The 21,276-nt window shown below is 37.7% G+C and overlaps 1 protein-coding gene across 1 annotated transcript in view; it reads right to left on the bottom strand.

Moving 5' to 3' along the window:
* LOC150091132 (sodium/hydrogen exchanger 9-like) overlaps window positions 1–21,276 on the bottom strand; it is a 412,040-nt gene that overhangs the window by 146,144 nt on the left and 244,620 nt on the right.

Here is a 21,276-nt window from a genome sequence, read left to right as displayed (position 1 = left end):
AAATCCGAAATCCGTTATATCGGGGTCCGTTAGATCCCGTCTACTGTATTTATAACTTATATTTTTACAAAAAAACCAGCAATATAACTTTTAAAGTTCATTAGTGGGTTAAAAGGATAAGGGAAAGTACATAATCATAGTATAAAAAAAATAAATAAATAAAACAATAATTCGGTGAGAGTCGGCAAAAAATGGTTACATTACAAACATGCAAAAATCCAAGCATATTTCTCTTGGAATATTCAGCCAACTATCCTCAGTAAAACTTATACATGACCAAAGAACAAGAACAACAACTAGAAATGGTGGACAACTAGAGATATGATCATAGGATACCATATGATACTAGAGGTGTTAACTAGAAGTTTCTCTCTCCCTTTTTGGTGCAGATTTCACTAATCTGTGAAAGAAGCAAGACATTCTGGTAATGCAGTCTCTTCTCTTGGCATCACAAATGATAAACTCATTGAGATTACCAGTTAGCTAGTGTCTGTCACTAGAGGAAGCTATTATGTTATCCATGTCAAGATTTGCTCCAGTCAGAAGGGGTTGGGTCCACTTGCAGGGACTTAATAAAGATGTTGTTGTTGGTTGAAACAGTGCGCCAGTTCACAGAAGGGCCCAATGATGATGACGGAAGGCATGATACTGGGAAGAGGAACCTGAGTAAGCTGTCTGTTCTGGCATTGCGGGTGCTGGCCCACCTGAAGAAAACTGGTTTCCTATTTTCAACCAGATTGAATACTATGTGGAAATTTGGAGAAGTAAGATCAAATTGCTGTATGAGTGGTGGCAAAACTTTCTCTCTCTCTCTCGCTTCAAAGACATGAGAATCATGTCTTTGAAGAAAGAGAGAGAGAGAAAGCTAGACTGGACTGGATACCTGATGCTCTTGTGGGGTATGTTTCTTTATATGCAGATGATGTATGCTTCTTTATATTTCCTCTTATGGAGATATGCATCTATGGTGCAGTTCAGGATGTTGAAAGGCAGTATAGCTCTCTCAGTATTATGTACTGCCATTTCCAAGGTTGTGCTACTTCAAGCATTTATGGACCTTCCTGTCAGATGCGTGCTATGTGACACTGGCAGTCAATTTTACATACAGCCCCTCTCCCTCAGAGAAAATCTGAGGAGGGGTCTTTAATGTTGTATTAAGTTTTTGCCTCTTGAGAAACAGGTTTTTATGCACAGGCTATTTGCACTGTTTCTAATCTTAGCAAACAAAATAGCATAATTAATCTAGGTATATAAGCTATTGCTCAAGCAGAAAAAAACTTGACTTTTAAGACCCTCCTCCCTACTACAAGGAGAGGGGGGGACACAAAGACTATCAAAATGGGATCTTACAGAAGGATCCATAAATGTCTGAAGGAACATGAGTGGGGGCGGAGAAGGTTAAGGTAGTTCAATTGTTACAAGAATAAACAAATTTATTCATCTTAATCCTAGAACCTCTAGCTTCAACAAGACATTTATCAGCTAGGTGATGCAAGAAGATAATGCTATTTGGAAGACAAAAATGACCATCATAATGGACTCTTCGATATCACTCATACTAAAGCTGACCTACACTCTGGATTAATCCCTGTTCACATTAGTGATTTGATCCATCTCATGCTCATATCACCTTCCCATATTCTTCAATGGTCGCCAACTCAGCACTTGTCCTCATCCCACAAGTACATATCTCTGAGGTCAGCATATTCTCCAAAATGTCAGGAGCCTCTGGAACAAGATTTGCACTCTTCTGGATCTACTCAAAATTGACAACTACAGTTTTATTGCAGTTGTTGAGCCGTGGCTTACTTGTTGCCAGTTTTAACTTTCATTTTCATTCTACATTCAATGAAAATCATGAGGTGATGGCATATGTCTGTTCACTTCCATGGCTTACTCTACTATCTCCCACCGACAGTATCAGACTTCTCAACTTTAAACTGTAGCTGTCCCCATGATAGTGTCATGAATGCAACCACATTCGTGACACTATCCCTGTTCTTGTGGCATATTGTGCTGTACCCTCCCTATGTCTGTCAGTCAGTTTGATGAGTTCAGCTCCTGATTAATCTCCATTGCTAAACCATCTGATATTATAATTTGTGTTGGTGAATTCAACCTTTTTGATTCACTTCCCACCAACACTGCCACTCACTTGCCTAGCCAGATTCTAATTCTCAACTGTATGGAAGCTGCTTATTCACCTATTAGAAGTACTTCCAGATTAGACAGAATCTTTTCTAATAAGTTCTGTTTTCTAAATTGTTGTTTTCGCAAAAAAATCTACTAGTTTGCCTTGATTCGGACCACCTTCCCCTACAAACCCCATTCACAGTATCTTTGCCATCTTACAAACCCAAGACCTTCTTTTAAGTCTGTGGGAAAAACAGTTTTATCTTGCAAAGTACCTGTTCACATTTTTACCCTGTTCAGTCTGCCTTCGTATTCCTCCTTCCTGATGCCTTATTTCATTGGCTTGTTTTCATTCACACGAGACAGTGCCTTGGTGGTGCCCGTTCTCCTTGCAAAACAAACCAGGGTGGACATGCAACTTATCAATCCTCTTTTGGAACAAGAAGAAAGCATTTTGAAAATTTTGAAGGCAATCCTCTCACAGGATGCATGCTGGTTTTTCAGCCAACTATTCTCTGGTTTAATACCGCTAAGAAAGCAATTCTAACTGAATTTATCAATGCTTGATCTCAGAAAGGAAAGAGGATCTTTTCAAAAAACATTGCACAAACATCCTTCAAGCCTTCCAGCTAGCAGGGTGGGCAGATTCCATAACCAGATTTGGTCTTATCTCATCCACCAATGCAATGCCTATGCTCAAGGATTCTTCATGCTGTTTGAAATCTGAAACTGAGATTTCAGACAGCATGTCTGAAATCTCAATTTCACCTTCCAATTTAAAGTGGCTAATCAACTCCCTTCCAAACATCTCTTTAGTAGGATAAGATGGTATCTCCAACTGCTGCCTCAAAACTGGCAGCTTTTTCTTCCTAGACATCTTCAAAAATCAATCCTTACAACCTCTCTCAAACTTATGTACCTCCAGAATGGAAATGCTACAAAGTCGCTCCTATCCCCAGGTGTGCAAACCTACATTTGGGGACAAGAATAACTGTAAGTAAACCATAGGAACGAAAAAACTTTGGGCCTATCTCTATTTGCTCCCCTTTATTAAAACATTGACAACATTCTTGCGAAACCACTTTGTAGGCAAATTTTTACTTTTTGACCAGCATCAATTCCCTATGGCATCTCAGCACATTCAACTGAAATGAATCTTCAACTCATTTTCACAATTTATGCAACACGGCAAAAAAAGGAGAATCTGCAATGCTGCTTCTTTGATATTACCACTGCTTTAAACTCAATTGTGAGTTAGTCCACTGATCTCTGCTCTAGAACTATTTCTGCATTTCAGGGTTCCTGTTGAAAGTGGCTTGACAGTTACTCCACAATTGCACTCTTGTCTTCTCTAACAAATCTGCAACTTGTATTCAGAATATCAGCTTCGACTGCCCCAAGGAAGAGCCCGGTAGCCCTTATTCTCAGTTGTATTCTTTCCTTTTCTTTCAAGTCATCCAAACTTCAGCTCTTAGGCCAATGACATTCTCCTTGCTTTTCTAGCCCCTTCTGGCAATGTATTGAAATGAATACACAATGAATTGAAAAGATTGCTTTTCAATTCATTGTGTAGTATTGTATTATATTAAACTTTATGGTCAGCATGTCAATCCCTTTGAAGGCCAAATATCTACCATTATATCCATCAATGATCTCCTCTTTCTTACAAGTTAGAATCCAATCAAAATTAATTATCCCCTGTAGACCAGATTATATTCTTTAAACTTCTCTTCTCAATCCATTTTATAAAGCTTCAATCTATCAACCGTAACAGCATTTTCCTTTATGAAGTGTGACCTCACCCTCATAATTTAATACACTATGGAAATATTTTGCTATCTATATCCTACCTTCCTACACTTGTCCCTCAGGGTTCAGTGTTGGGACCATTGTTGTATTTATCAATGATATTGATAAAGATGCAGATGATACAATGGTTGGCAGAGTTGTTAATAACAGTATACTACTTCAACAGGATCTAGAAAAGTTAGGCAGATGGCCTGAGAAGTAGTAAATGAAGTTTAGCATTGAAAAATGAGGTTATGGGTAGCAGTAATCCCAGAGTAACGTACCAATGGTACAGTACTACACTCAGAGTAGTGGAGAATGAAAAAGACCTGGGTTAGTTGTGTAGTCAGATATGAAGTTCTCTGAGCAGTTCAGATAGGCTTCAGGACATCTTGCGGGGTTTTGTCCATGATATATAGGAATTTTGGTAGTAGGGATAAGGAGGTGATTATCACTTTGTATAAGGGAATGGTCAGGCCACACATTGAGTGTTGCATACAGGTCTGGACTCATTTTAGGAAGGATGTGGAACTGCTGGAACGAGTATAGAGAAGAGCAACGAGATTGGTGAGGGAAACAAAGGGGTGCTCTCACCAAGAAATGACTGAGTTCTGCAAATTGCAGTGTCTGGAGATTATGCACCTGCAGGGTGATCTGATCGAGGTGTTTAAGGCTTTGAATAGTTTGAGCAAGCTCAATGCTGATGGCATTCTTCCTCATGCTCATATTACACACTTGAGGGGGGCATAAATTCAAATTGAGGAGAGATTGTAGAGCAGATGTGTGGAAATTTCCCTTTAGCCAGCGGGTGATTGATTGCTGGAACAAACTTTCATCTGTCGTTGTGAAAGTTGATAGCTTAAATAAATTCAAGAAAGAACTGTACAAATGTTTGGAGTGAACAGATGGGCAAAATGGGAAGGTTTTTTTTTTTTTTTTTCTGATGCTGTATAAGTTTGGTTTCTTGCATTAAATGCTACTACTAATGCTACATAAGAAAGTAGTTCCTAACTCTAACTTGGGTACCCTCCAATCATAATAGATTATGACCAACAGAAGGATATATATGCATGCTATTTCAATAGCATATAATTTACTCTTTCCCTTGACAATAAGTCAAAGTTTTGGTCCTAAAAAAAACTTTAAAATCTTACCATTTCAGAAAAAATCTTAAAGCTTTTATCTGCATATGATTCTGTGTGACCACAATCACATAGAGGAAAAACGGGACATTTGCCAAATTTATATAAAAAAAAAATGGGACAAAACAGGAAAAGATTTACATACATTTGATTTAAATGATGAATGCTTTGAAACCTTAAATTTACATTTTTTAATGGTTGATACAGTTGCTGAACTGGAAAAAATCTTTATTGTTTTCACTGTAAGATAAGGAATCATGTGAAACATAGACAACAGAAATATTCAGAATATCCAATTTTCTAGAAAAATTGAACTTGATGTGTAATTTAGGCCAATGTTAAAGGTAAATTACAATGTACCATAAATAAAGTTTGACACACGTAATAACATGACGATTTTTATTTTATTACTTTACATATTTAAAAACTATTTAAGAAAAAAATTAATGGAATTTGAGGTTGTCTTTAAATTCACACAACACACAAATAGTGATTTAATGAAAAAAAATTTTACTGTCTACAACAAATAATAAATAAGATTTAAAAATCTTTCAGAAAGTTAGACATATTTACTAGAACATCCTGCCTTCATTATTCCTATTGGTTTGTAGAAGTCAACATATGATATTACGTAGGTGCATAAAATAAAAACTATGGAATTCAGAGATGAAATTTCAAGCCTATTTCGTTCATCAGTCTGGAGCCAATTGATTAACCAGAAAACATGTTCTGTATGTGCATTATGAGCTAGTAATGCACATAAATACAACTACTAGTTCCTGTGGGACCAGTGCATTCTGCAAGGAAGAATGCACTGGTCCCACAGGAACTAGTAGTTGTTGGAGACTAATGTCAGAGCAATGGGGAACATGGTATGTAAAAAGGATAGGTGGAACAGGACCAGGGTATGTCTGCCAGGGGCAAAGGTTGATGACGTCTTAGAGCGGATATCATCTTTTAAGGGCACAAAAGGTGATATTGTTGTACACATTGGCACTAATGATATTAAAAGTAGGAAACCAGTGGAATTACTTAACAAGTACAGGTCAGTGTTCAAAAAAAGTCGTGAATTAGGGTTGAATTTGAAATTGTCTGCAATTCTGCCCAGACACGATAGGAGGGAGTATATGATGAGAGCCTTGTCGATCAATTCGGCCCTGAAAAGATTGTGCAAGGCTCAAGGGGTAGAATTTTTTTCATCCTGGTCTGTACTTGTTAACAGGAGAGATTGCTTCTACAAGGATGAGATACACTTAAATAGAAAGGGTGCAAGAATATTTGCTGATGCTATCGAGCCAGTGTTAGGTGGGTCAGAAAACTGCTAGATTGGGGGGAATGCAAGGACTAATAGATTAACAGTAGCCACTGGCAGAGGTGAAAGTGATTCTTGCACTACTTCTATTGGAATGAGCAGCAGCCTGGAAAGCAAGATGCAGCGTATTTCAGAGACTGCTGGGAATCATTGGCGTACAAGTAAACACATGGCTTGTGTTAGAGTAGCTAAGAATAGGAACAGGTGCATATGTACTTGCGTGTACACCAATGCTAGGAGTTGGGTAAATAAATTTGATGAATTTGAAGTATTGCTCAAAACATCAAAGGCAGATATTGTTGGGATATCAGAGACGTGGTGTCACACAGATATAAGGAATGCAGAACTGGAATTTGGGGAGTACAGTGTGTACAGAAAGGATAGACAGGATAGGAAGGGAGGAGGGGTTATGCTATTAGTTAAGAAACACAAAATCCAAGGAAGTGAAGCCAGTCGACATTGCTGGACAGTGCAGTGTCGAGTCAGTTTGGTGTGACATAAGCATCGGGAGATCAAAATTGAGAGTAGGAGTGTGCTATAGGCCTAATGTTGTTGTTATTTGGTTTTTAGGAGCATTAGCAACTAAGGCCATATTGCTCCGGGGATATGCGGTGGTCATTCCCCGACATTTCCGCATCCTCCGTATTTGGTGGTGATGGGCTCGAACCCCGGTCTAATCAAGAAGCGTGTGCTACGCACTGCTACTCCTTCCCACCTGGCTACGGAAGCGCCTTAGGCCTAATGACTCTGATGAGTATAACAAGAAACTGTACAGTGAAATAGGGTGGGCCAGTATATCAGAGAGTCTTATAATGGAGGGTTTTAATTTCCAAGATATTGACTGGAATTTGTGGGTTGGTCACTCACACACTAGCAAGGCTTTTGTGGATTTATTGGATGATTGTTTTCTACATCAGCATGTTCTGGAGGCAACTAGAGGGAATAACACTCTTGATCTGATTATCAGTAGTGATTCTTCATGTATTAAGAATCTGCAGATGCCGACCGGGCCAGCCGGGTGGGTAAAGTTCCTGCATGGCAACCCAAAGGTCGCGGGTTCAATTCCTGCCTCAGGCTTGGATCAAAGTACTACAAAAACTTTGGGAGGTGCATTATGGCAACAGAAGCCTATGCGTCAACAACTACAAAAAAAAAAAAAAAAAAAATCTGCAGATAAAGGAACCACTAGGTGGCAGTGATCACAGTGTGCTGAAGTGGGAGTTAATCATAGGTATATAGCATCAGGGGTAAAGGGAAGGGTTTTTGTTTTAGTAAAGGCGACTACGATGGTCTGAGACAGTATTTAAATTCTATACATGGGACCAACTGATGATGTTACCAAGAGGAAATTCAAAATGGGAAGCATTCAAAGAATTTATCTTGGAAGCTACTAGACTTTACATACCAACTAAGAAATATTGTTCAAGGTTTAGGGCTAAATGGATGTCAGATGAACTAATGAGACACATGGCAGAGAAGAAAAATGCATGGGATACATATAAGTTAATGGGTGACATGGAAGCCTGTGATAGATATAAGCTATTCTGTAACCAAGTCACAAAGGAGGTTAGGCAAGCACATGCACTACAGGGATGGGATACACTTAAATAGAAAGGGTGCAAGAATATTTGCTGATGCTATCGAGCCAGTGTCACGTGGGTCGGAAAACTGCTAGATTGGGAGGATACAAGCACTAATAGATTAACAGTAGCCACTGGCAGAGGTGAAAGTGATTCTTGCACTGCTTCTATTATAATGAGCAGCAGCCTGGAAAACAAGATGCAGGGTACTTCAGAGACTGCTGGGAATCACTGGGGTACAAGTAAACACATGGGTTGTGTTAGGGTAGCTAAGAAAAAGAACAGGTGCATGTATACTTGCGTGTACACCAATGCTAGGAGTTTAGTAAATAAATTTGATGAATTTGAGGTATTGCTCAAAACATCAAAGGCAGATATTGTGGGGATTTCAGAGACGGGGTGTCACACAGATATAAGGAATGCAGAACTGGAATTTGGGGAGTACAATGTCTACAGAAGGGATAGGCAGGATAGGAAGGGAGGAGGGGTTATGCTATTAGTTAAGAAATACATAAAATCCAAGGACGTGAAGCCAGTCGACATTGCTGGACAGTGCAGTGTCGAGTCAGTTTGGTGTGACATAAGCATGGGGGGATCAAAATTGAGAGTAGGAGTGTGCTATAGGCCTAATGACTTTGATGAGTATAATAAGAAATTGTACAGGGAAATAGAATGGGCCAGTAAATCAGTGAGTCTTATAATGGGGGATTTTAATTTCCCAGATATTGCTGGAATTTGGGGACTGGTCACTCACACACTAGAAAGGCTTTTGTGGATTTATTGGATGATTGTTTTCTACATCAGCATGTTCGGGAGGCAATTAGAGGGAGTAATACTCTTGATTTGATTATCAGTAGTGATTCTTCATGCATTACGAATCTGCAAGTAAATGAACCACTAGGTGGCAATGATCACAGTGTGCTGAAGTGGGATTTACTCAAAGAGGTAACTACCATTAGGGGTAAAGGGAAGGGTTATTGCTTTCGTAAAGGCGACTACAATGGACTGAGACAGTATTTAAATTCTATACAGTGGGACCAACTGATGATGTTACCAACAGCAAATTCAAAATGGGAAGCATTCAAAGAACTTATCTTGGAAGCTACTAGGCTTTACATACCAACTAAGAAATATTGTTCAAGGTTTAGGCCTAAGTGGATGTCAGATGAACTAATGAGACATATGGCAGAGAAAAAAATGTATGGGACACATACAAATTAACATGTGACACAGAAGCCTATGATAGATACAAGTTGATCTGAAACCAAGTAACAAAGGAGGTTAGGCAGGTGAAGGCAGATTAGCCTTCACCTGATTTTGGCAAGGGATGCAAAGAAAAACAGCAAAGAGTTCTTTACTTATGTAAACTCTAGAAGGAAGGGGATGAATCAGATTGGTCCACTTGATATCGATGGATCAACTGTTGATGATCCTGCTCAGGTAGCTAACAAACTAAATGAATATTTTGCATCGACATTCACACATGAGGAGTTATTCGGCCAGGGGAATGCCAGAAGTGTATTCAACTCTGGCAGTAAGCTAGAGAATCTTGTAATAACTGAGAGTAAAGTGGAGGGGAAATTGTTGAAGATAAATACAAGAAAGGCACCTGGGGTGGATTTGATCTATCCAGTTATATTAAAGGAGGCAGCAAAGGAAGCAAACAAACCCTTAGCCATAATTATGAGAGCTTCCTTGGACTCAGGGGAAGTACCCATGGACTGGAGATGTGCATATGTGACCCCAATTCACAAAAGAGGATCAAAGGGCGACACAAGTAATTATAGACCTGTTAGTTTAACTTCTGTTCCCTGAAAATTAATGGAGGCACTGGTTAAAGAAGCACTGCGAAATCATCTAGTCAAGACTTCAGTTATAGCTCAGACACAGCATGGTTTTGTTAAAGGGAAGTCTTGTCTGACCAATTTGATTGGATACTATGATGCAGTCACAAAAGAACTGGATGTGGGGAATAACTTTGATATTATATACTTGGTTTTAGAAAGGCTTTTGATACTGTTGCACATGGAAGACTGCTGCACAAATTGGAGCAGTGTGGCATTGGAGGAAAATTGCTGCTATGGATAAAGGGGTGGTTGAGGGGAGAAGACAGAGAGTTGTAATTGATGGACACTGCTCATCGTGGACTAATGTTATTAGTGGAGTCCCTCAGAGTTCAGTATTGGGTGCATTATTGTTTTCTGTATTTATAAATGATATTGATGATGGTATATCAAGCTTAATGTCCAAGTTTGCAGACGATACGAAGGTTGGTAGGTTTGTCAAGGACACTACTGACACTATGCTACTGCAACAGGATCTGGAAAGGTTGAGCAGATGGGCTGAGAGGTGGCAAATGAAGTTTAACTTTGACAAATGTAAAGTACAACATATGGGAAACAGCAACCCCAGAGCAACGTATCAACTCTGTGGTACTACACTGACAGTGGTAGAGAATGAAAGGGAATTGGGGGTGGTTGTGCAGGCAGATTTGAAGTTTTCTGAGTAGTGCAGACGGGCTGCAAGAGTAGCTCATGGTGTACTGTCGATGATATATAGGAATTTTTGAAGCAGGGATAAGGAGGTGATTATTCCCTTGTATAAGGCAATGGTCAGGCCACACCTAGAGTACTGTATACAGGTCTGGAGGCCTCATTTCAAGAAGGATGTAGAGGTGCTGGAACGAGTACAGAGAAGGGCAACAAGATTGGTGAATGGAACAAAGGGGTGCTCTTACGAAGAAAGGCTTAAGTTTTGCAAATTACAGTGTCTGGAGACTAGGCACCAGCGAGGTGATCTGATAGAGATGTATAAAGTCTTGAATGGTTTGAGCATGCTCAATGCTGATGGGATTCTTCCTCTTGCTCAGAATAATCACCTGAGAGGGCATAAATTCAAATTGAGGAAAGACAGATGTAGGACAGACGTGAGGAAATTTGCCTTTAGCCAGCGGGTGGTTGGCTTGTGGAACAGACTTCCATCCCTTGTCATGGAAGTTGATAGCCTAAATAAGTTTAAGGCTCAGCTGGACAGGTATTTCGAACGAACAGAGGGGTGAAGTGGAAGTGGTTATTTTTTATTTATTTATTTATTTTTTTTTTTTTGGCTGATGCTGCATAAGCTTGTTTTCTTGCATCAAATGCCTCTACTAATGCTAATGCTAATTATGAGAAATCCTTGGCAAAGGATGCAAAGAAAAACAGAAAAGAGTTCTTTACCTATGTAAACTCTAGAAGGAAAGGAATGAATCAGATTGGTCCACCGGATATTGATGGTTTAAATGTTGGATCCTGCTCAGGTGGCTAACAAACTAAACTAGTATTTTGCATCTACATTCACATATGTTCACTACATTCAGCAAGGGGAATGCCAGAGGTGTAGTAAACTCTGTCAGTGAACTAGATGATTTTGTAATAACTGAGAGGAAAGTGGAGGAGAAAATGTTGAGGATAAACATAAAAAAGCACTGGGGGTGAATTGGATCTATCCAGTTATATTAAAGGAGGCAACAAAGGAAGTAAGCAAACCCTTAGCCATAATTATGAGAGCTTCTTTGGACTCAGGGGAGGTACCCATAGACTGGAGATGTTGAAATGTGACCCAAATTCACAGAGGAAGATCAAAGGCTGACACAAGTAATTATCGACCTGTGAGTTTAACTTCTGTTCCAGGAAAATTAATGGAGACACTGGTTACAGAAGCACTGCAGTTATAGCTCGGGCACAGCATGATTTTGTTAAGGGAAAGTCTTGCCTGACCAGTTTGATTGGATACTGTGATACAGTCACAAAGGAACTGGATGCTGTAAATAACTTTGATATTATATATATTTGGATCTTAGAAAGGCTTCTGATACATGGAAGATTTTTGCACAAATTGGAGCAGTGTGGCATTGGAGGCAAATTGCTGCTATGGATAAAGAGATGGTTGAGGGGGAGAAGACAGAGTGGAAATCAATGGACACTGCTCATCGTGGATTAATGTTATTAGTGGAGTCCCTTAGGGTTCAGTGTTGGGTCTATTGTTGTTTTCTGTATTTATAAATGATATTAATGATGGTATATCAAGCTTAATGTCCAAGTTTGCAGACAATACAAATTTTGGCAGGGTTGTTAAGGACACTACTGACAGTATGCTGCTGCAACAAGATCTGGAAAGGTTGAGCAGATGGGCTGAGAGGTGGGAAATGAAGTTTAACATTGACAAATGTAAAGTACTACATATGGGAAACAGTAACCCCAGAGTAATGTATCAACTCTGTGGTACTACACTAACAGTGGTAGAGAATGAAAAGGACCTGGGGGTAATTGTGCAGGCAGATATAAAGTTTTCTGAGCAGTGCAGACAGGCTGCAAGAGTAGCTCATTGTGTCTTGTCAATGATATACAGGAATTTTTCTAGCAGGGATTAGGAGCTGATTATTCCCTTGTATAAGGCAATGGTCAAGCCACACCTTGAGTACTGTATACAGGTCTGGAGGCCTCATTTCAAGAAGGATGTAACGCTGCTGGAATGAGTACAGAGAAGGGCAACAAGATTAACAAGATTGAGGAAAGACAGATGTAGGATAGATGTGCGGAAATTTGCCTTTAGCCAGCGGGTGGTTGGTGGGTGGAACAGACTTCCATCCCTTGTCGTGGAAGTTGATAGCCTAAATAAGTTTAAGGCTCAGCTGGACAGGTATTTCGAACGAACAGAGGGGTGAAGTGGAAGTGGTTATTTTTATTTATTTATGTTACTTTTTTTTTTTTTTTTTTTTTTTGGCTGATGCTGCATAAGCTTGCTTTCTTGCATCAAATGCCTCTACTAATGCTAATGCTAATTAGTGAATGGAAAAAAGGGTTTCTCTTATAAAGAAAGGCTTACGTTTTGCAAATTACAGTGTCTCGAGACTAGGCACTGGTGAGGCGATCTGATAGAGGTGTACAAAGGCTTGAATGGTTTGAGCATGCTCAATGCTGCTGGGATTCTTCCTCTTGTTCAGAATAATTACCTGAGAGGGCATAATTTCAAATTGAGGAAAGACAGAGGTAGGACAGATGTGCGGAAATTTGCCTTTAGCCAGCGGGTGGTTGGTTGGTGGAACAGACTTCCATCCCTTTTTGTGGAAGTTGATAGGCTAAATAAATTTAAGGCTCAGCTGGACAGATATTTTGAACAAAGAAAGGGGTGAAATGGGCGTGTTTTTTTTTTTTTTTTTTTTGGTGATGCTGTATAAGCTTGCTTTCTTGCATCATATGCCTCTGCTAATGCTAAATAACTGCACACTTTAAAAAGCTTGCTCTTCTGTACATCACACTCAATCAAAGATAAAACTCTTGCCATTTCTCAATGCATAATTTTGAGGCACATTTTGTTTTTTCGTTTTCTATTTTTTAGACTACAAACTTTCTTAATACAGAGAATTGTTGGAAAAGTTCATTTTTGCCAATATCTATCCTCAGGTTCACCAGAAACAGTAAAACACTTTATACCTTTTCCCACACTGGATCCTTTTCTAGCAGAATCTACTCAAATATTTTGTATTTATTTAATGACGACTTATGCTTTAGAACAGTGGTTTTCAACCGGGGTGCCTCAGCACCTTAGGGTACCACAACAACATTCCAGGGATGCCACGTAATTTAGGTTTAAGTTTCTTAAACTTATTATTTTTTAATTTATATGTTTATTTCATTATAAAAAGGTGTACAGTATCTTTTTAATTTTGTGGTGATCAATAATTGATGTTTACTTAGTACCTCTAGATAAAGAATAAATTATTTGCTGTATGTATATATATATATATACACATGTATATTATACTGTATATATATATATATATATACAAATATATATATATATATATATATATATATATATATATATATATATATTTGTATTATGAAATGTAATTTTTATAATTATATTATTGTAATAAATATCATATAACATATATATATCTTAATATCATATATATATATATATATATATTTATTGAGAAAATTGAGTAGGGGTTCCCGCCAAATAAAATAAATTACTTAGGGGTGTTATTATTAAAAAAAAAAAGGTTGAAAACCACTGCTTTATAATATGATAAGCTGAGCTAATTTTGCTAATCATTACACTGTCTTCCTCTACAGAATCTTTCTTTTTGAAGTGATAATTTCCTTTGATGTTTCGATGGGCAATTTGAAATCAAATGTTTTTTTATGATATATGCTGCTTAATGTTCGATTTACCTCCATGGCCAACATAAACGTAGGGAATTGGAGAGAAATATCTTTAGAGAAAATTACAGTTTTAATTTAAAAACTTAGTGCTATTTTTTATTTTTAAATTAATTAATTTAGGATGAATTGCCAAAAAGACAAATGCAGTTACAAAGAGGAAAGATGAATGTGGGAAGCAATGGTGTTCCATTAAAAAAGGCCAGAATGCAGAGGAAGCAGTGTGGTTTATGTAATATTACGTCAAATTTGTATTTGTACTAGATGTGGTAATGTATGCTTGGTAATATACGGAAATAGTGCCTCCAATTCATTATATTGTTAAAGTGTTAAAAAATGCTATAATTTTTTTATCCCTTTCACCTGTTTTTTAAAAGCATTTATTCTTTAAAGTGTCCTATACTTTTTCCACGGTCTATACAATTAATCTGATGGAATGAACTCCGTTTAACTTTCAGTTTCGTAACGGCAGTCAGTCGCCTCCCTTGGGGGAGGTTGTGGTTGAAACGATACACTGTGTTTAGTGCCCAGAGCAATTAAATGACGTCAGTCACCCCCCCCCCCATGGCAAAGGACAGTCCGTTTATGCTTAATTGCTCATGAGCGAAAAGAGCAGATTGCGACTTTGACAGAAGAGCGTGAGAAATTAGAATATGAGACATAATCCCTCACGAGATCGAAACATAAACTCAATGACTGTCATTCTAAAATTCCGTTCGTATGAGCATATCGATTTATGTTCGATGACGCGATTTTAAAACAAAAGGAACTGCCTTACACAAACATGGAATTTCCTTTCCTCTAACAATATTTCATTTTTAGTGGTGAAAATTCACAAGGTTGACAGTCCCCAAATGAAGTTCTTTGCCCAGCATTATTGACCGGTGATCTCAGAACAGGTCAGGGCAAATTAAGGGGGAAAAACCAGAGGTATTTATATGAAAAAGGGGAAAGAAAAGGAATCTTTATCTTTGGACAATCTTACGGTAGGTTTCGGAGTTTCGAGGTTGAAAAAGTGAGAGAGCGGATTCGTGAAGCCAAGCGAAAGATTAAGTCGGCAGAGAGAGAAAGTAAAAGAAGTTAGCCCAGAGTCGTACGAATGGATAGAAGAAAAGAACTAAGAAGTGCCGGGTACAAACTACCATTTGTCGGTAAGTGAATTTTTCTTAAACAACATAACCTAATCACTCAAAGTTAATCATATTTTCCCACTGTCTTTAATTCACACGCACTGACCTCTCTTCTCATTAAAGTCATTCTGACAAATGCATATTTATTTTTTTAGTTAGAAGTTAACAGTAAGCACGAATTGCCCAATTAGTGGTTTTAATACTAATTGTAATTGTTATGTTGACAGATATATTCGTATTTAATTAATGGAACAATTGTATGACATAACTGTCATCAGCAACTGTGAATCAATGTTAGACTCAGTGGAAAAGCCACATGAAGAACATTACAAAACTGTAATAATGCTATCAGCAAGATAATGCTTGCATTCAGTTAATTTACCTATCAATCGCATACCGATTATTCTAATTTTTGACCAGTTCAATTGTACTCATGTATATGACTTATATGTTTAATAAATCTTGTTTTGTTGATCATTTTGCTTTGTGACAATTCTCTGATACACATAATTTATATAATTATTGAGTTTTTGAGTTGGAGTTATGCGAGCTCAAGGTGCACCTTAAGGAGAACGTTTGAGTTAATCACAATGCGATCTTGATGCTGCGGGCTTACTCTTATTTAAGTCTGAGTGGGCTTGAGGGTGTAAGATTTTGTCCTAATCCAACTACTTGACTTTCATTTGAAACCCAGGCCTTCTGGAAACACATATTAGCGTGCAGCCTTGTCAGAAGCTGAGTGATTCATAGAGAATGTTGTTTAGGCAAGCATACATGTTAAAACAGAAGGAAGCCTGCAGAACAATATATATACACACACAAGTAAATAAATAAATAACACTGTATTCAGATATGGGAGGACAATTTTAGCAAGAGGTTGAATCAGGGGATGGAAAATATGCAGAATCTGAATATATGACATGTATTTGTCGTATTTGACATCTTTTATCGTAATACCAGTAGATAAGGTAGTCCCTATACAGTGTAAAATGTAAATTAAAATAAAATACAAATATATACAAATTTACAAAAGTGTAATGTGGAATATAATACAAATATATGTGAAGTGCATGAAAAAGAATAGACAAGCAAATGGTATAGGAAATGGTAAATTCTAGGGAAGGGGGATGGGGAGTAAAGATGTTCAAAAAAAGGTGAAAATAGCAATAGGATTAAGGATAGACAGAGCGTTTGTATCACCCTCGTATTGCACTAATAGTTTTATGAACGGGAAAAAGACAGTATAAAGATAAAAAGTGTAGAAAGAGTCATTAAAAATACTGAACTTTCTGAAAGGTTCTGGTATTAGCGAGCGTTAGTAAAAATGGGTGTTAATACCATAGGCTTGTAGAGAAGAAGGGAAATCGAAACCAAAACTAAAAGTTACCTGGAGTCATTAAGTAGAGCGGAGGAGCGATGTACACAGCCAAGGTGCAAAAGGGAGAAAATGACAAGTCACAGAGTTTTTATAGATTTAGAGCAACAGATAGGGATGACCTCTATCATTGAAAAAAATTTTGGGAAATATGGCCTAAAAACATGAAATGTCAGACAGAAGGCAGCGGACATACCAAAATGTGAAGGAATATGCGAAAAAGAAAATAGAACAAAAATGATTCCGAACTACAGGAAATAAAATTCGGTAAAATTTAGATGATCAGATAACAGGGTTTATAGATTACGGATCTAAATTTTCAAGATGACAAACCACAGTAGAAAGAGAAAAGCACAGTTAGGCACATCTGCGGTTGATTGGAGGTTTAGTGAATCCATTGAAGAGCGTGACAAAAAATCGGCAGGCGAAAAACTTTTGATGGAAACGATTAAAAACCTTGAAGAAGAAGAATTTTTGTATCCAATGATAAAATTTATTTACCAAATAAAAGACCTGGTTAAATGATGTAGGGCTACATACAGATCAGAGACCGGTGTCAGGGAAGCAAAGTGCCAAACCTAGCGGTTGTAATCAGGGAAGAGACACACACTTAATAAGTCCAGGAAAAAAAGCCATATGTACAGGATTCCAAAAAGAAGAGAGAACGAATTCAAACCAAACATGTGAAAAAACTTAGGGAGTAAAGCAACAGTAATCTCATTCCAAAAAGGAACCTTAAACAGAAGTCATGAACAGTGATTACTAACTAAGTAGTGGAAATCCCACCAAATAATATACAACTGTACGATACTTTTAACACGGACAAGTACCAAGTAAATCGAAATTGATTATTTTTAATTATAGAAGAAACTATACAAAAACAGTATCTGATGAAAAAGGGAAGTATATTACTATTTAAAAGCTTGTTATAAAAAACTTTTATTGCTTTGCTGAAAAGGATATGGTTACTGCATATGTTGGCTAATCTGATGCCTTGAATACAAATGGTATTTTCGTGAATTTTTTTGGAAATATTAGATTGCTAATTTGTAAGGTAAATGACCTCAAGGTTAAAATAGTTTCTTTTGTCATAAATGTCAATAAGATGAGGAACTGCATCATTGCAGAGTGTAATTTTCAGATCAAGGAAGTTGGCTGTGCAATTATCGACATTTTCTTTATTGAGTTTAAGTTCAGAAGGATAAATATCTGCAGCTAAGCATTCAAAGTCAGAATTTAAAACTAAGATGTCATCAACATACCAGAAGGCTAAAAATTTATGATTGGGATTGCTGGTAAAAAATAATTCCTCACAGTAGTGTAAAAACAAGTTAGATACCGAGGCTGGAAATCTGTGAACCCATGGGAACTCCAATAATTTGTTTGTATGCAAACTTGCCATTGAAAATAAAGTTATTTTTAATGGCAAGATTGATGAGGCAAAGATTGATGAGGTTGCCCCAAGTACTCTCGTGGATATTAAGTTTCTCATGGTATTTGTTGAACAAATGTTTTAACACAAACACTAGTAGGTTGAGTGGAATATATATATATTATCTACAGTTTCCAAAGTATTCAAAAATCTAGAGGTTCTCTCTTTCATTCTAATCATTAATTTTCTTCTTCAAAACTTTTATTTCTGCTGAATCTTAGAATTCTCTTCAGACAAACTATTACTTTCACTTCAGTTATCAATTTTGTACAGAAAACAATGCAAATCAATTTAATTAATAACCCTTCCCTCACAAACTTGTTCAATTTCCTTTCACAAAAATGTCAATTTTCTCTTGCTTATCTCAGATAAATGACTCACAGATTGTGCATTTCTAGAAAGTTAAAATTACCTCAAATTAGAAACTATAAATCTGCCATTTCTTCTTAATTAAGTCAGAATACATCTATCTAAAATTAGAACTTGGTGCAGTGCAAGAAGAATTTGAGTCACAAAAGAAACAGATGCTTGCCTTAGAAACAAATTAACTGGGAGCTCATCAGAAATTCAAATATCTTGTGACCTGCCAAGTGATACACCCTAATTCAGGCACCATAAAAGAATAGTCAAGTGCATACTGTTCTGATTGAAGGTTTTTTAGTTTAGTGAAAGACTATTTTCAGGGAATTGGGTAACCTTTTTTTTGTAATAAAGATAGGTGGACAAGAACCAGGGTGTTTGCCAAGCAAGAACTGATGACGTCACCAACAGATTGTCAGATTTTAAGGGGGTAAAGAGAGTATTATATTTGTGTGGGGACTAACGATATTAAACAAACATGACCTGGCCATCTGTTAAATAAATATAGGACTTGCCAAAAAATATGCCGCAAGTTAGGTCAGAATGTGTATATATCTTCAATTTTGCCCTGACACAATGGTGGGGGGGATTATATGGAGAAAGCATCGTTGATTAACTCAAGACCTGAGGGAATCTGCAAGGCTCTGGGGGATGTGTCATCAAAGTGGCCCACACTTGTAGTTAGAAGTAATTACTTTTTTTAGAGACTTTTTTTTTTTTTTTTATGAAAACCCCAAACACGAGAGGTATTAGAACCTATAGTATTTAGTACTGTGCTTTGGTTGGAGGTTGAGAAGATGAAAGAAGATATTTATTGATATCAGACTTGTACTTCTGTAGACTGTAATTTTCAGGAAATACGTATGAAGGAAGGTTGTTCCAGAAAACTGCAGTTGAATGAATAAATGAGGAAGATGAAAAGTTGGTTCTGTGAGTTTGAAGTTGGACAGTAAATGGATGTTGGCTGGTGGCTGCATGTGTTCGGGCTGTTTTGAAAGAGAGAGCGGGAATCATAGAAACCAATTCAGAAGAACAGTGCCCATGGAAGTATCTGTAGAAAAGGCATGCAGCACAAACAGTACATCTTTGAGACAGAGAGTGGAGAGACTCTGTTAGACAGGAGTCATTAATTAACCTAACTGCCCTCTTCTGAATGGAATCTAGGAGCCTCAGAGAGGTTTTGGGGGAACCGCTCCAGATGTGTGAATAATATTCCATGATAGTGCAGATTTGCAATTTGTACAGAGTGAACAGCTGTTTGGAAGAAAAGTAATGCCGAGAGCGAAAGAGAAAACCAAGTTTTTTAGATGCAGATGAAGCAATATTTGTAACGTGCTTGTGCCAATAGATATTAGAAGTCAGGGTAATCCATAAAAGAGATATATCATTTTGCTTAGAAATCGGAGTGTCACCAAAGATAAGCATAGGAATAGAAGAATCCTTTTTTGCGAGATATAAGACAAGACTGAGTTTTAGAAGGATTGAAATCAACTAAGTTGTCTTTGCCCCACTGGAGAATTACCTGGAGATCGGCATTTAAGGAATTGGTAGCAGATTTTCGAGAAGTTGAAGCTGATTGAGCAGGATGAGGTTTCTCAAAATGGAAAGTGGAATGCAATGTACTATCATCAGCAAAACTATGGATAGGATTTCCAGTCAATGAAAGAAGGTCATTAATATACAAGAGGAAAAGAGTGGGGAAAAGAACTGAACTTTGGGGTACCAAGGTTCAGTTCTTTTCCCCACATAGAAGACAGAGAGCCATCTACCATCAGCATCAGTGAGCAATCAGAGAGAAAACTGGATAACCAATTACAAAAAACAGTTGGCACACCATAAGATGGAAGCTCGTTTAGAAGACCTTTATGCCAAATACAGTCGACAGCCTTTGAGATGTCAAGAGCAAGTGCTTCACCAAACTTTTCCATTGAATATGTCCTTAAATGGGAAACATAAGCCAAAATATCACCAGTGAATCGAAACTGACGGAATCCATACTGGCAATCGTTGATCAGACGAAAGGTTTCTAGGTAGTTTAAGAGTTGCCGGTTGATTGATTTCTCCATTAATTTTGAATGAGTAGAAGTAAATGCAGTGGGCCAATAATTGGATGGGAGGGATTTGTCACCCTTTTTAGGAACTGGCTGGATATGAGCAAATTTCCAAGCAGAAGAAAAAATAAATTTGGAATAAGAAAGTGAAAAAAAGAACAGGTGTGAGTTCAGGAGCACAGGTTTTGAGAACAAGTGGAGAAATACATCAAGACCTGGAGCTTTCTTAGCATCAAGATTCGTCAAAATCCTTCTGACTTCCTCTTGACAGAAAACCACAGGAGGCATTGAATGGAGCATGCTAAGGAATGGTGGGAGGTGTTTTACCAAGGTAAAACACCAAGGTAACATGACCTTCTTTCAAAAAAAAAAAAAAAAAAAAAAAATGGGATGCTACCAGGTCAGCTTTATCGTTGGCTGAAGTGGCAACAGAACCATCTGGTTTTGACAGAGGTGGGAGAAGAGATGGGCAAAAGTTGCGGCCAATAGCTTTGGCAAGAGACCAGAATGCTTGGCTACCATTAGGGCAAGAAGCAAGTTTTCTACTCTTAGCCTGTTCAAAATCTAGTTTGGACTGATTAATGACTGCTTTACAATTATTGCGAACTTTGGTGTAGGCAGAAAATGAAACTGGGGAATTGGAAACAAGCCAATTATGATATGCAATGTTCTTCTCTTGAACAGCCTTAGCACATTTATTGGAAAACCAAGGTTTAGATAAAGGACGAGATTTTAAAGTGGAGTGTGAATAAAGGATTCCATTC

The sequence above is a fragment of the Mastigoproctus giganteus genome, chromosome 1 (genome assembly GCF_048544385.1).
Source record: "Mastigoproctus giganteus isolate SK-2022 chromosome 1, ASM4854438v1, whole genome shotgun sequence".
Taxonomy (NCBI): domain Eukaryota; kingdom Metazoa; phylum Arthropoda; class Arachnida; order Uropygi; family Thelyphonidae; genus Mastigoproctus; species Mastigoproctus giganteus.
Note: the sequence above shows the minus strand (reverse complement) of the source record. Positions and strands in the feature narration are given on the sequence as shown.